General features: G+C 40.1%; 1 long non-coding RNA gene across 1 annotated transcript; it reads right to left on the reverse strand.

Annotated features, from left to right (window-relative positions):
• Positions 1-1,063: 1,063 nt before the first annotated feature.
• On the reverse strand, positions 1,064-7,923 carry LOC147543506 (uncharacterized). Its single transcript, XR_015223743.1, has 4 exons — positions 6,996-7,923; positions 4,497-6,955; positions 1,384-4,317; positions 1,064-1,343 (listed from the first exon to the last, which is right to left on the reverse strand). It is a non-coding gene; the product is annotated as an uncharacterized LOC147543506 (long non-coding RNA).
• Positions 7,924-14,327: the final 6,404 nt, after the last annotated feature.

Below are 14,327 nucleotides of genomic sequence, written 5' to 3' on the forward strand. Positions count from 1 at the left end.
TGGCAACCATGGAGCCTAATCTTCAAAAGAGATTCAGGAAAATGGATGCGCATACAATCATCCGTCGATTAAGGGACATGTCCCGAAACAAATCACGGTTGAGGAAGTACGGAACTTCTAAGGCAATCCGGAGAGGCATTGGAATGTCTGAATCAAAGAAAGAACTTCAACTGATTCAGAAGAACAAAAGGAAAAAGGAAGGAACTCACGATTCCGACCAAGGTATCTATGTTATCGAAGTTAACTTACCAAATACATTTGATTCTCAATCCTGGGTATTCGATACCGGATGTGGTGCTCATATCATTTATGATGTGCAGGGCCTTAAGGGAATCAAGTATTTATCTGGAAGGGAGCTTGTCCTACGAGTAGCAAATAGAGCAACGGTTGCTGCGAAAGCTGTAGGAACTTTCAGTCTACCTCTAGAAACTGGTCTAGTTTTAGAACTTCATAATTGCTATTATGTACCCTCTATTTCTAGAAACATTATCTCTGTCTCAGAATTAGACAAAGAGGGATATCAATGATGTGGCGTTAAAATGCCACATTTGGATCGCTTAACTTCGATGAGTTAGTTCTTTTCGTGTTTTATTTCTAATTATTTATAAGTTTTTCTTGGTAGGTACCTTATTTGGAGTTTGACGCTTCATTCGGAATAAAACGGAACATTTATCACATTTTATCTCATGTGGAAGAGACCGGAAGGAAAGAGAGACCAAGGGTATTTTGGTAATTTTTGCAGAGATCAGAGGTTAAGTGGCAAGTGGAGTCGATGGCGAGTCCAACGGCGAAGACGGAAGTCGAATCGGAGTTCGGACGAAAAAGTTATGGAAGAAGGAAGTTGAGGGTCATTTTTGTCTTTTCTGAAAATTAGATGAAGTAGAGACAATTATGAAGGCACCTCCTTGGTTTCTAATGAGATACAAGGCCCAGCCCAAAAGTCTAAAGAAGAACAAAGAAACTCTGTGAGCACCTCCTCTCTAGAGGTCAAAGTCAAAGTCTATGGAGGTGGTCAAGTTAAGGGTCTTAATTTTAGTAAAGGAAAATAAAAGAAAAGAAAAAAAAAAAGGCTGGGGGGTAATCTTCTCAATTAGAAAATTAGGGTTTAGAAGAGTTTAGGGGGAGAGAGAGGAAAGGGAAGCCGCCGGCCATAGCTTGGCCGGCCGGGAAACACAGCAGGAGGAGCAGCTCGGGTCTTCATCATCTCTAATCGGGACAGCGGCAACCTTCAACGTGCACAACAACTTCTCCAAGAACAGCAACAACTCGTCTCCTTCACCAACTCGGGATCTACAGCTCGGGTACGGGACAGCAAGGCGGCTACTCGGGATTTTGAAGAACAGCTCGGGAAAGCTGGAACAACAGCAAGGTGCCGATCGGAACAACTCGGGAAGCTGGCCGGAACCGCATAGCAGCTTGGAATCCATCACTTCGTGGCCGGAAAAACAGCACCTAACCAGAGCTACTTGGGGTACTTCCGGCCGTTATTTTGGCCGGAAAGTTTAGGGGTTTTGCTCCCTTGATCATTACCTTGATTCCCTTGTTATCCTATTGTGTTTTTGGTTAATATTTCTTGAGGGAGAAAGCTTAGTTATAGCTTTAACGGTGGATTGTTTTTGAAAGGAAGAAGATGATACCGATCGATAAGGGGAGGTCAAGTTCTGCTGACAGGACACCCATTGTATACTGTTAAGAGGACCCCTGCATTCTGTTACAGGGAGATCGACAGCACTTCAACACTTATATTTCCCGTCGATCTTAGTCTCGCGCCTCATCGGAATAGGGAGATTTTCACCTTAACTCGTGTCTTTCTTTGTTTTCTTCCCATGTATTATTTGTATCGCCATGTCTAGCTAACTTTTGTATTCGGATACTCGTGAAACATGTTTTGATGTGATAAATGAGTCTTTTATTGCTTTTAATGATGACACTTTCCGGATTCTAGAGCGTTCATGTTATGGAATCCGAGTAATATAAAAAGTTTGTTGACCAATCCATGTAAATGGGTGAAGTTAATTAACTTTTCATGCTTATAGATTATTAGTACTAGTCACTATCAATTCTGTTGATCGAAGTATCCCTCTCATTCCATTCTTACTCGACTCTTCCCGAATCTCTTACTTTTAGATTAGTTCATTTTATTTGTTTATTTATCTTAAATCAATCTGAAAACCCAACTTATTGTCTTTTCGTTTTTAGTCTGAGTTAGTGACTGACACTTAAACCGGTGGGTTAGACTCTTTCGGTATTCGTATTACCTTCCTATCTTCGTGGATCGATCCCGGTCTTACCGGGTTATTACTTGACGCCCGTATACTTGCGGGTGGAGACCTTTTAGGGTAACCTTTTAGGCCCATCAAGTTTTTGGCGCCGCTGCCGGGGATAGGTTTAGTAGTTTGGATATTGTTTGCTTGTTTTGTTCATTAGTTTAGTGTTATTTGTTAACTTAGACGTTTTTGTTTATTTTCGTAGTTTCTGACTCTTTCTTGTTTTCAGGAACTACTTTAAGAAAAAGAAAAAAAAGCCAAAAAGAAGAATATAGGAGCGAAGGAAAAGAAAGAAATCGGAAGGAAGAACGAAACGAGAGGAGCATCCGCTAGTATCGTATTCTATCTCTTTCTTTCTTACTTGTGTGTGATTGGTTGGATAAGTTTTGATTTGCATTGATAGCTTGTTTGTTAGTTCCTTGAGCATTGTGAGATCATGGCACGTTATTCTAACGGTTGGCCATTCCATGTTGATGATGATGATCTTGATCTGAGGAGTTCCATCACTACCCGACCTGATATGACCTTAAGAGAATACCAACAGTTGCCTAGAGTTGAGCTTAATCGACATGGTATCACATTCGGAGAGTACCAACAGATGTGTAGAGATGGTCAGATTAGTGATAGATATGGTCCGGCACCCAATATATATGAGAGACCTTATAGTCCACACTATTCTGAGACCAATGATTTTAGAGGCAGGTATGATCCTAGTATGTACGGTGGGAGTTATCATCAAGAGTCTTCATTTAGTTACAGTTGTGAGCCTTATTATGAAGAGACTCTTGAAGATAGATCCCAATCAGAGTCTGAGAGTCGTCTTATTGAGATGATCTCCCAATTTGTAGAGGCAGATACTCAAATGAGGCAAGAAGTACATCAGACAATTGAGTTATTGACTCAACAGGTAAAGATGCTTAAGTCACAGTTATTCGTCGACGAGGAAGGGGTTTCACCACCCCAAACTCAAGAGGGTACTAGGTACGATGACGAGGGTAATACGTCTAACCCTAGTACTAAGTTAAATGTCGATGAATTTACTGATAGTACCTTAGAGCCTGAACGGTCTGATGACCTTGTTGTCTTGTTTCATCCACCAGTGTCGTCTCACCATGATAGGACTACATTAGACGTTGATGTTCAGGGTGATAGCTCTACGAGCAAGTTTGAGGATGACACGATTATGAACTATCCAATTTTTGACACTTGTAAGGAGTCAGTTTTAGATGCAATGCTAGGAAGGCCTGATATTATAACTGACTGCGAGGCTCCAGATGCCTTTAAGGATATTGATGACGTAGTAGTGAGAGACATGTTGGATAGTTCGTCAGACTATTAACCGAAGGAAACCATGGACCTTGACTTGGTCCCCGAGCATATTGCCTTACCCTTAGAGTCTAGTTCGACTTTCCACATGATCTCAAACTCGGTTGTTGATCCCTTTTGGGACATTTCAGACGTCTTTCCAAAGACGTCTATGGACATAGTGGATATTCTGTCCACTAAGCTTCCAGATGATTTTTTGCCTTCGACTGATATTTTGACTCTTCACATGTATGTCGATCCTTTTGATTATTTCTTTGTTGTCGTTCCTTCTATTTATGCCTACTTAGTGGATTGTGCACCCACCAAGTTTGGGGATGGCTTATTTTCTTTTGTCGTCTCACTCGCACTTCATATCCTTTATCTTTTTGTGAGACGATTAGCACCGGCATATAGCTTTCTTTGGGTTGACCCCCAAAATTTCCGTCTCTTATTGTATGATCTTTGACTGATTGAGATGGATCTTGATGTTTGTGGGTATCATCTCTGGAAACCCTCCACGAGACAGAACTCGTGCTCTTGTGAAAGCAAAAGAATCAACGGCTAATTGCATAGCTCAATGCAATCGTGTTTACCCGCGTTAGTGGTCTTTTTTATGATCATGATCTTATGTGTTTCATTCTCATATTTCTTGTTGATCATAGGAGCATTTCTTACTTGTTTTGCTTCTGAGGCATGGTTTGTTCCAAGTTTGGGGATGGCGACGAGCTCGACATCAACTTGGAACCTGTTCATACACGAGTCTTGGTAGTAGTATCTCTTATCTCCTCCAGCTATGGTAATATCTTTCCATTCTTCTCTTTAAATTAATATGTCTTATCTTTTGGTGAGTATATGGTTGAAACATTGAGGACAATGTTAGTTTTAAGTTTGGGGATGGCGACGAGCTCGACATCAACTTGGAACCTGTTCATACACGAGTCTTGGTAGTAGTATCTCTTATCTCCTCCAGCTATGGTAATATCTTTCCATTCTTCTCTTTAAATTAATATGTCTTATCTTTTGGTGAGTATATGGTTGAAACATTGAGGACAATGTTAGTTTTAAGTTTGGGGATGGGGTATGACTTTTAGCCATGACCATGGGGTTTCAAAAGACAAGAGGGTTCAATAATTCGACCAAATTTGAAAATTTTTGGGTAGATTTGATACGACTTTAGTGGTATGCTTAAGTATGTTGATGCATGTGTTTCAATTTTGGTGAATGTTATGCATGTTCTTAGTCTTTTTCATGAATGTTAAGTCCTTTAGTGTTTGTTTTCTGATCATATGAGTAGCATCCTAAGGAAAAAGAAACATTTTTAAGGGACCTAGAAGAGTCATTAGTGGAGACTTAAACCCATGTGAGATATCTGAGCCTTTATATTGTTTTCGAGTGTACTCTTCTGCGCTAACTCCTAGTAGAATGAAGAGCTACTCAACCTCGCAACTTTTAAAAGAGCTTAGACGATCTCATGAGCTCAACTTTCTTAGCCACTAGGAGTGACATCAGGATAGCGACCTTACTCTTGTAGTCCATGAAACTCGATAATAGTGTCAACTTTAGGGAAACGGATACTCCACCACCTATTCATCATCTTACTTCCGAGAATGAAGGCATGATAGTTATGGAAAGAAGAATGTGAAAGCAAAGTGTGAATGAAAAAAAAAAAAGTTGTTTGTTGAGAATACTAGTGTTAGTATTTGTTTTGTTACGAAAAAAAAGAAAAAAAAAGAAAAAAGAAAGTGAAAAAAAAAAAAATTATGTGTTATTTTATGCTTTTGATGTGTAAGTGTTGTGGGAAATAAAGTGTTCAAAGCAAAAAGCTAAGTTTAGTAGTTGTTTGAGCGTTCTTTTTTTTGAAGACGTCGACATTCTCGGGATTTCACTACTTTCATCTCATTACTTGTATCCGTTGACCTTTAGAAAGCATTGTTAGAGGGTATAGTGGGTGAGAAGGGTGAGTGAACTTCCCCATTCCATTTTAGTGGTATTTCCATTCTTTAGAGATCATTTCGTTCTAAAACTTGTTATCCTCATTTGTTTTGTATGTGTTGAGTTTCTCTTTATTCCATGCTCACACATTAGAGTGAACCGTATTATCTATTTTTGAGTGATTTCATGTTTCAGAGTGTATGACCGTGAGGCTAAAGTCGAGGCGAAATGTACTAAGATAGGAATCGAGGTTTTGCAACTTTGGACTTAGATGATGCTCATTATGATTGGACACTTACATTTTAGGATGAGATTACTAGTGAGGAGACTTTTAACATTTATATGCGTTTATCGATTTTGATTCGCTTGTTTAGCATGCTTGAGTGTGTCATTTGTTGTCATTATCTTATTTACATCGATGTTGAACTCTTTTATGTCTTTGAAATCTTGAATTTTGTGGGTATATTCTCTGGAAACCCTCACGAGACGACACTCGTCCACTAGGGGTAACCTAGGGGTTTAACGGCTTGTTGCATATGCTTAATGCAATCGGGATTCCTCCGAAAGTGAGTTAGGATTTTACTTTAAGTTTGTTTGCTCGAGGACTAGCAAATTATAAGTTTGGGGATGTTTGATGTGGCGTTAAAATGCCACATTTGGATCGCTTAACTTCGATGAGTTAGTTCTTTTCGTGTTTTATTTCTAATTATTTATAAGTTTTTCTTGGTAGGTACCTTATTTGGAGTTTGACGCTTCATTCGGAATAAAACGGAACATTTATCACATTTTATCTCATGTGGAAGAGACCGGAAGGAAAGAGAGACCAGGGGTATTTTGGTAATTTTTGCAGAGATCAGAGGTTAAGTGGCAAGTGGAGTCGATGGCGAGTCCAACGGCGAAGACGGAAGTCGAATCGGAGTTCGGACGAAAAAGTTATGGAAGAAGGAAGTTGAGGGTCATTTTTGTCTTTTCTGAAAATTAGATGAAGTAGAGACAATTATGAAGGCACCTCCTTGGTTTCTAATGAGATACAAGGCCCAGCCCAAAAGTCTAAAGAAGAACAAAGAAATTCTGTGAGCACCTCCTCTCTAGAGGTCAAAGTCAAAGTCTATGGAGGTGGTCAAGTTAAGGGTCTTAATTTTAGTAAAGGAAAATAAAAGAAAAGAAAAAAAAAAAGGCTGGGGGGTAATCTTCTCAATTAGAAAATTAGGGTTTAGAAGAGTTTAGGGGGAGAGAGAGGAAAGGGAAGCCGCCGGCCATAGCTTGGCCGGCCGGGAAACACAGCAGGAGGAGCAGCTCGGGTCTTCATCATCTCTAATAGGGACAGCGGCAACCTTCAACGTGCACAGCAACTTCTCCAAGAACAGCAACAACTCGTCTCCTTCACCAACTCGGGATCTACAGCTCGGGTACGGGACAGCAAGGCGGCTACTCGGGATTTTGAAGAACAGCTCGGGAAAGCTGGAGCAACAGCAAGGTGCCGATCGGAACAACTCGGGAAGCTGGCCGGAACCGCATAGCAGCTTGGAATCCATCACTTCGTGGCCGGAAAAACAGCACCTAACCGGAGCTACTTGGGGTACTTCCGGCCGTTATTTTGGCCGGAAAGTTTAGGGGTTTTGCTCCCTTGATCATTACCTTGATTCCCTTGTTATCCTATTGTGTTTTTGGTTAATATTTCTTGAGGGAGAAAGCTTAGTTATAGCTTTAATGGTGGATTGTTTTTGAAAGGAAGAAGATGATACCGACCGATAAGGGGAGGTCAAGTTCTGCTGACAGGACACCCATTGTATACTGTTAAGAGGACCCCTGCATTCTGTTACAGGGAGATCGACAGCACTTCAACACTTATATTTCCCGTCGATCTTAGTCTCGCGCCTCATCGGAATAGGGAGATTCTCACCTTAACTTGTGTCTTTCTTTGTTTTCTTCCCATTTATTATTTGTATCGCCATGTTTAGCTAACTTTTGTATTCGGATACTCGTGAAACATGTTTTGATGTGATAAATGAGTCTTTATTGCTTTTAATGATGACACTTTCCGGATTCTAGAGCGTTCATGTTATAGAATCCGAGTAATATAAAAAGTTTGTTGACCAATCCATGTAAATGGGTGAAGTTAATTAACTTTTCATGCTTATAGATTATTAGTACTAGTCACTATCAATTCTGTTGATCGAAGTATCCCTCTCATTCCATTCTTACTCGACTCTTCCCGAATCTCTTACTTTTAGATTAGTTCGTTTTAATTGTTTATTTATCTTAAATCAATCTGAAAACCCAACTTATTGTCTTTTCGTTTTTAGTCTGAGTTGGTGACTGACACTTAAACCGGTGGGTTAGACTCTTTCGGTATTCGTATTACCTTCCTATCTTCGTGGATCGATCCCGGTCTTACCGGGTTATTACTTGACGCCCGTATACTTGCGGGTGGAGACCTTTTAGGGTAACCTTTTAGGCCCATTAATCACCTATTAATAAAAAAACCATCGTTGTTCTTTATACAAAGGTGAAATGTTTTATACCAGTGCTAAACTATACAACGGTCTCTATATTACGAATATTGAGAACGAAGTCTTCAACATAGAAACCAATTGGCTACGGTCAGATGATTCAAATCCAAGTTACCTTTGGCATTGTCGTTTGGGTCACATTAACATGACACGCATGAAGAAGCTCCATGAACATGGACTTCTAGGTTCGTATAATTTAGAATCATATGACACATGCGAATCATGTTTAATGGGTAAAATGACGAGGTCTTCTTTTAAAGGAAAAGGAGACCGAGCCAAAGAACCCTTGGAACTCATACATACGGATGTATGCGGACCAATGAGTACTCCGGCGAGAGGTAACTATGGCTACTTCATCACGTTCACGGATGACTTCACTCGTTATGGTTACATATACTTGATGGGGCATAAGTCCGAATCGTTTGACATGTTCAAACAATTTCAGAACGAAGTAGAGAATCAACTTGGCAAGAAAATAAAAGCCATTCGATCCGATCGAGGTGGTGAATATTTGAGTCAAGAATTTGACGATCATCTTAGGAGTTGTGGTATAATATCTCAACTCACTCCGCCAGGAGCACCCCAGATGAATGGTGTTTCTGAAAGGAGAAATCGCACCTTGTTAGACATGGTTCGATCTATGATGAGTTTAGCAAATCTTCCAAACACGTTCTGGGGGTATGCTCTAGAAACGGCTGCTTTCACACTTAACCGAGCTCCGTCAAAAGCTGTAGAAAAGACGCCATATGAGTTATGGTTTGGAAAGATTCCAAAGCTGTCTTTTCTCAAAGTCTGGGGATGCGAAGTTTATGTAAAACGCTTACAAGGAGACAAACTCGCACCTAAATCAGACAAATGTCTCTTTGTGGGCTATCCAAAAGAGACAAGGGGTTACTACTTCTACCACGAATCTGAGAACAAAGTGTTTGTTGCTCGAGATGGTGTCTTCCTTGAAAAGGAATTCCTTTCCAAACAGACAAGTGGGAGAAATGTAGATATCGATGAAATTCGATATGAGCAACAAATAAACACAGATATAGAAATATCAAGAGGTTTAGCGGCTCCTATCTATACACAAAGTATGGAAGAGGAAAATGAGGTCGAGAGAGTACCTCCCGCTCAAGTCGAATTAAATTCGCAGGAGACATCTCAACTAGTTGAGAACACTCCAAAAGTTGCTCAGGCCCCTCGTAGATCTCAAAGGCTCCAGGAATTATCTCAGAAAACAGATATCCTACTGTTAGAAGATAATGAGCCGAGTACCTACAACCAAGCTATGACGAGCCCCGACTCCGAAAAATGGCTAAAAGCCATGAGATCGGAAATGGATTCCATGTCAGAAAATCAAGTATGGAACTTGATCGATTTGCCCGATGGAGCAAAACCAATCGAATGCAAATGGGTTTTCAAAGTAAAAACTGACAAGGATGGAAACGTTAGCGTTTTCAAAGCTAGACTCGTGGCAAAAGGATACAAACAGATTCATGGCATAGACTATGATGAAACCTTTTCACCTGTCGCAATGCTTAAATCCATTCGGATCATTCTAGCAATTGCAGCTCATTATGATTATGAGATTTGGCAAATGGATGTCAAAACCGCCTTCCTGAACGGACACTTGGAAGAGGATGTGTACATGACACAACCCGAAGGTTTTGTAGATTCCAAAAATGCTGGAAAAGTTTGCAAGATTAAGAAATCCATTTATGGACTCAAGCAAGCAAGCCGGAGTTAGAATCTTCGATTCGACGAGAAAATCAAAGAATTTGGATTTCTCAAGAATGCAGAAGAATCTTGTGTTTACAAGAAGGTTAGTGGGAGCGACCTAGTTTTCTTAGTCCTTTATGTCGATGACATATTAATCATAGGAAATAATATTCCGATGCTGGAATCAGTTAAAGACTGGCTTCGGAAATGCTTCTCTATGAAGGACTTAGGGGAAGCAGAATACATATTGGGAATCAAGATCTATAGAGATAGATCAAGGAGGATGATCGGACTTAGTCAAGAAACTTATATAGATAAGATTCTTCAACGGTTCGAGATGACAAACTCCAAAAGAGGATTCCTTCCTATGTCACATGGTATGGTGCTTAGCAAAGATCAGTGTCCTAAGAGTCCTGATGAGCTAGCACACATGATGAAAGTACCCTATGCTTCGGCAATAGGATCAATCATGTACGCCATGATCTGCACTCGCCCAGACGTCTCATATGCTTTGAGCATGTGTAGCCGTTACCAATCAAATCCAGGCCAAGCGCACTGGCACGCCGCCAAGAATATCCTAAAGTACCTGAAAAGGACTAAGGATCATTTCCTGGTATATGGCGGGGAAGATACACTAAAAGTTGTAGGCCATGTGGATGCAAGCTTTCAAACGGATAGAGACGACTTCAAATCACAATTTGGGTTCGTCTACTGTCTGAATGGAGGAGCGGTATGTTGGAAAAGTTCCAAGCAGAGCACAGTTGCAGACTGTACCACTGAAGCAGAATACCTAGCGGCCTCGGAAGCTGCAAAGGAAGGAGTTTGGATCAAGAAGTTCCTGATAGAACTTGGTGTCGTACCTGGCATGGAAGAGGGCGTGACTCTCTATTGTGACAACAACGGAGCTATAGCCCAAGCCAAGGAACCAAGAGCACACCAAAAATCCAAACATATCCAAAGGAAGTACCACTTGATTAGAGAAATCATAGAAAGAAAAGATGTGGTAATTTGCAAGGTTCATACGGATGATAACGTTGCAGATCCGTTAACCAAACCGTTACCTCAGCCCAAACATGATTCACACATGAGGGACATTGGTATAAAGCGCATTGGGGAATGGCAACAAATGTAATTTGGATTCATAATAGAGTTTATGTGCCTAATTACTTACATTCGATAAATAAAATAAAAGAAATTTTATTTTGTCCTTAAAATTTGGTTTGGTATTTTAAGAGACAGTCCACACGATAAAGAAAACGCTCCGAGTAGGCTTGTCAGATACGTGATCTGATGAATGAAACCCTACTAAGTGAACTTGGAGTGATTCATTATCAATTCCCTAGTCCAGGTCATTGCATGGACAACAATGACTCACGAAGACTAGTACGGGAGTCGATGGGATAGCGCAGTTTCATGGGCTACAGGAATAGTGTATTCGATTCGACTACGTGAGTGCATAATAGGGATTATACGCTGGAATAACCCTCAACGTGAGAAGTTCATCCAAAGAATGATGAAATCGTCAAACTTCTCACAAAGACAAGATTGAAGAGATTCCTCAAAACATGAGTGCTCAGCTCATCTTATGTAAGGAATGTCTGACTTTAGTTCCGTTAAACGCCGCGCCGTAAAAGGAGGTTATAAAGGCGGATACTGGGAAGGACGGGATAGACATGAAGTTGAGTGGGAGCGCAAGAATGGATTATGTCCTCCTAACCATGTTAGGGTACAGTGTCCTCGGGCCACTTGACGAGCAACAACTGAAAATGCATGGCCGTGCTCAAATGGATTAAAAGTTAATCATTTGTTTTGACAGTTGTACTCGAGATCAAGAGAGTCTGAATGACGTGACGTATCAGATGGGATACTAAGTGACATGGGAATCGAGCATTGTACTTGTTCTAAGTCCAAGTGGGAGTCTGAAGGAGTTGAAGGAGATGTCCTTCGACCAAGGTGACAATGCGAACAATTTGTCGGATAGGACAATTGATGTGGAAGATCATCAAGTCCGATTGATTTAGGGATCGTAGAGTTGTAGCTAGAGACCAACTACGATCGTCGAATTACGGAGTAATTCGCGGCTAACTTCGATCGGATCCTACAACGGGTTACACATAAGAGTGACAAATTGATCTAGGATATGAGTAGTGGGAGTGAGATATAATCATGGGAGTGTCCCATAAACATATCTCATAGGCCTAAAAAGGAATTAGGCAAAGATAGTACAAAAGGGCCAAAAACAGGGTTTTTGGGCCTAGACCGGTTCGGGTACTTCTAGGACTCGGATTGGGCTGAATTTTGGAGGGTTAGTTGCTGATATAATAAACATTATATCTGCCAATTTTCGTGGTGTTTGGGCACCTCCTCCTTAGGGAATTGAGAAAATACCAATAGTTGCTATTTTCGACTATTTCCCTAAATCTTATTCTAAAGGGTGTTTTAGGAAACCTAAAAGGAGGTGGATTCTTATTAGGGTTCTATATAAACACTCTTAGGGCAGAGAATAAGGTGTGGAATTTCTCTCTAAGCTTTCTTACTCTACCACATCAAGTAGAGAGGAGAAAGTGAGCTAATTCCCATTAACTATCTATCTAGTCAAGAAGAAAGGAGTTCTTCTTCCAACCACCATTGGTGTGCTAGCTATACAACAAGGTGGGAGATCAAATTTGTTTGCTCGTGTCCCAAGTAGAGGAGCTACACTTGAAGCTCTTGATCTTCTCATAAGCAATTGGAAAGGTTCGAGGGAAAACTAGCGAATAAGGTATTTATCTTTCTAGTTTTAATTAATGATTATCATAGGTTTATGCATGTGATCCTGGGAATACTAGTGTAGACATTAGATGTCTTAATTCCGCTATAAACACTAGTAGAAGGGTGTAAAACCCAACACGTCACATAGCTCGTTATGTAGGTAAGGCCGTTACAAATAGGTATTTATAACGGCCACAACTCGTTATAAACGTATTTGCCACGTGACTACTTATAACGGATAAAGATTTTTTTAACAGCTATTTGGCGTTCAAAAAGACATTTGTAACGATTTTTCTCATATTTGTAACGGACACAGGCCGTTACAAATGCCTCGTATTTTTGTAGTGTAAGTCGGTTAAAGATCTTAAGTGTTTAAGTAAAGCTTGGACTTGAAGAGTCTCAAAGGAGGAAACGTCTCCTAGAAGATCTATCACCTCGGCAGGATATCTACGAAGTATCCTTGAACACAGGAAATTCTATTTATCCTAGATATGAGATAAACCACAAAGGAAAACCCTAACACAAACAGTAGCAAACTTTCCAAATGGTGAATCACAATTGGCTCATCTACACCGTCTATCACAGTCGGTCCAATTCAACCTGTAAAAGAGCATCACATCACCTTCTTCGAGGCACATTGAGAAAACTCAATACATTCTAAAAAAGGTTCATTCAATACTCAATCTTTTTACTACAAAGAGCAATCTGACTATCTTGAGCGTCAGAGCGATTTCCGAACCCTTTGCAGGTTTTTCCCTCGGGTTTTTAAGGAGCAAATAGCGAGAGCAGAAAGAAGGAGTATCCATCAACCAGACGGAATATTCGTTCATAAGAGACTTTGTCATGCATCAAGTCTCGATTTCTTGTTGATTAACGGAAAACCATTTTCTGACATCAGCAGATACCATGTTAAGTTTGTGGTCATCCAACTCAAAACTAATTGACAATGAGTGTAGATAACCTAGACATTACATTCTTGGTTGCTAGATAGCTCTTATCGCATGTGCGACTAATCTCACACGCCCCTCACGTGTGCCGTTCTTTCAGCCTAACACATGTTTTTTTCTTTTCGGATGACGTGGAGCACGTGTGGCGTTGTTTGAGCCTAACCCGTGTTTTTTTGTTTTCGGGTGACGTGGAGTACATGTGGCTTTTTAAGTCTATCATGTTGGCCCTAGTTCTTATACCATGTTTAGTTGGTGGTTAGATACCTCTTCCCCCATTCGGGACTATTCTCACAAATATATTTCTAACAAACTGTTTTCGGCACTTGAAAAATACAAAAGTAAAACATGACTTACATTGTGAATATTGACCAAATCTATAAAAAAACCAAGCACAAAACATATTACAGGGATAAATGATTTTTTTTGTTAAAAAAGGGGATAAATGAATTGACAAACATCCTCTCTCATTGAGCTTCAATCTGTATTTTTCATGTTATCACCAAGATGTATTTAACAAAAAGATCATTAATTACAGAATGCAAGAGATTTACATGGTTTTGTCGTAAAACCTACTTCATGGTGAAAATTTGGGCGATGATTTTCACTGTATATGAAGAATACGATTACAAAGTTGAGTATATGTAGCTCTTTAAACCCTAGTACTCGGTCGATATTTAACCCGTTAAGTGACTTGAAAGACCAAAAATTTTGGTCTAATCCGTTTCCGTAACGTTTGCTATAGTCTTATAAGGGCGTTTTGGTTTGGGGAAAGTGTTTTTGCCATACTGCCCTTATTCAAGATGCTTTCAACATATTCTCATAATCATATATCTTTTGAGAAGAACCCAAAGCAAGATTTTGAAAAATACTCCTTGAGTGTATAGTTATAGTAAGCCGATTTAGGA

This window comes from Eschscholzia californica, unplaced genomic scaffold (genome assembly GCF_041429995.1).
Source record: "Eschscholzia californica isolate CP2 unplaced genomic scaffold, dmEscCali1.0.p SCAF_4, whole genome shotgun sequence".
In the NCBI taxonomy this organism is placed as follows: Eukaryota; Viridiplantae; Streptophyta; class Magnoliopsida; order Ranunculales; family Papaveraceae; genus Eschscholzia; species Eschscholzia californica.